This window comes from Cynara cardunculus (assembly GCF_001531365.2).
Source record: "Cynara cardunculus var. scolymus isolate 2C chromosome LG 2, CcrdV1, whole genome shotgun sequence".
In the NCBI taxonomy this organism is placed as follows: domain Eukaryota; kingdom Viridiplantae; phylum Streptophyta; class Magnoliopsida; order Asterales; family Asteraceae; genus Cynara; species Cynara cardunculus.
Genome location: NC_037529.1, coordinates 11,095,705 through 11,098,218, shown reverse-complemented (window position 1 = coordinate 11,098,218; position 2,514 = coordinate 11,095,705). Strand labels below are relative to the sequence as shown.

Sequence of the window (2,514 nt, the reverse complement as noted above, 5' to 3'; positions counted from 1 at the left end):
AAAAAACTTGTTAAGAAGCCCAAAAACGTCATATAAACTTATTACAACACCTTTAGATAGAACACTTTATATTTTGGTTCTATAAATTAAGTCTTATAAAGAGATCTATTGGGACACTTAAAGATTGGAGGTGTCCTAAAAACTCAATTTTGTTGTAGTGAGGGGTGTAATTGTAAACTTCCTTGCTTTTCAGGGACTAACTTTGTAAATAGAAGATCCGGGAGAACAAATCCTTCCCTTGCTCATTTGGAATCAGCCACATTCGAGAGAATAGAAGGAAGGAGAATTTTGGGAGAACATCAAGCTTTCTTCAGGAAATTCGTGGAGAATCAAAGGTTTTGGGGTGAAAGGAAGTCTTCTTCTTTAAGGTAAACATCCTCTTTCAAGCTAGTAATCTCCTCTAATGGACTTTTTGATTTCTTGTTGTGAGTTTTTCTATTTTGAGGGATTTTGGTTGAAATTATTAATATATGTATGTATTGAGGGTTGGATTAATGTTCTTCATGAGATTTATCCTGAGAATGCCATTTTGTTGATGAATTCATTAAGGGAAAATAAGGGTTTCTAATCTAGAGCATAGATTCTTGGTTTTGATGATGAGTTTGAGTTGATCAATTTGTGATTTAAGTGAATGGGATGGATTGGAAATGTTTTTAATTGAGATTCTTGATTTTAGGTATCATTTGAGCATGAGAATGGTTGTTGATTGTGAGTTTAGAGTGAAAATTAAAGTTGTGCAGGCAATGGACGAACTGATGCAAACAATGCCTGGTACGACTTGACGCACAACCTATTGTTTCGTGTGTGGTTCGGTTTGGTTCGCTCCTTTGTTCGATGTAGGATCAAGGATGCATTCCAGAGGGTTTAATAAATTCGTTTAATTCAGGTATTGGGTTTTAGCTTTAGTAGCCGTTAGGACGTGTGGTGGTGAGTCGAGCACCAAGTGAGTTCCCTTGCCCTTTTCTAATTGTGGAACTGTTTACTATTGTTTTTAAAAGCTCTGATTATGGTTTTTATAACGTGGCATTTAAATGATTACTCGTTAAAGCATTATTTATCACATGTGATAATGTTTGTCGTTACTTGTTTGGGCATGTACAGTAAGATTAGTGTACCTTGAGATAGTGGAATCCCTTGGGAGTATTTAATCATGTGCCTTGAATTTGTTTTATGAGCACACTGGATAGGCTTCTTCTTGAGCCGTGGTTATGACATCACAATTGAGCGACAGTGGTCTATGAACACTATGCTAAGCCTGTGGCTTTTGTAATTCATCGAACACTTGGATATTTTGGGTCGTTATGGCGAATTGTTACTTTTATGAAATGTTTTCCCATGCAAGTTATTGGGAATTCACTAGCCCTTTTGGTCTAACCATCGTTTATAAACTTAAATCATTTTTAGACAAATGTTTTGTATAAAGTTCTTCCAAGGACAAATGGAAGATGTGAGAAGGTCTAGAGATGACTTGAATTAGAAGACGAAGCTTAGTTACAAAAAATTTAAATAATTCTGAGTTATGGATGTGTTTATCTGCTGCAAATTATTGAGATCCATTATTTATCTTTGACTTGTCATACTTTGGGACCATTATGGTACTTTAACGTACCTACCTTTGTCTTAGATTTTTGGGTTGTTACATTTACACTGGCTAATAATTAGGGATGTTAAGTTCGGGGAAGAAAAACACAAGATTAGAACGGAATTCAATTTCAAATCCAGTTCAATCCTGCAAACCGAAGATACCTTAAATCTTTTAATGGAATGTAATACATTTTTTTCAATCTAATTTTTATCAATTGATTAATATTTATTAGTAATTAAGGGAATGATTATTAATAAGAAATAAAGAAAGCAAGATGATTGAGAAATGAGAATGCCCATTCTTCACTTGGAGTGCAAGATATATCCATATCATCTTTCTTCCATCTTAATGAAGTGCAAGGTAGTCTTTCATTTTCAATTTTTTTATTCCATAACTACCCCTGCTTTACATACATATATATATATATATATATAGAGAGAGAGAGAGAGAAAGAGAGTTCGTTTCAAATGCAACTTATCACATTTGTACAACCAATGTAACTCAATAAATTGAGATGTTTATGAAAATGATGAGAGTTCATTTATTATGATTTGAATATTTATAGAAGATAAATAAAGTTCATTAATTATGATCAATATTTTTTATTAGAAAACAATCAAAACTTCTATGAAATTGTATATTCATCAAATTAAATGGACGGTTGAGATTGGGTTGTATTGGTTGTACAAATGTAAAGGGTTGTATAATAACTCACCTTTATATATATATATAAACTCTCCCTCCTCCATCTTAGTTACTCTCTCATTTATTTGGTAACATACATGCATACACACAATTGAATGTACACATAAGGTGAATACATTGTCAATATTTTATTATAAATGTTATTTATAATTGTAAACACGTTCTAAATCTAAGAGATATGGTATAGCTTATAACGTATTGTTAAAACCAACTAAATTTGCAAC

The 2,514-nt window shown here is 32.5% G+C and overlaps 1 long non-coding RNA gene across 1 annotated transcript; it reads left to right on the top strand.

The window, feature by feature from the left end:
• The first annotated feature begins 297 nt into the window (after positions 1-297).
• On the top strand, positions 298-1,144 carry LOC112508095. The gene is made up of 2 exons (XR_003068606.1): positions 298-368; positions 677-1,144. It is a non-coding gene; the product is annotated as an uncharacterized LOC112508095 (long non-coding RNA).
• The last annotated feature ends 1,370 nt before the right edge of the window (positions 1,145-2,514 follow it).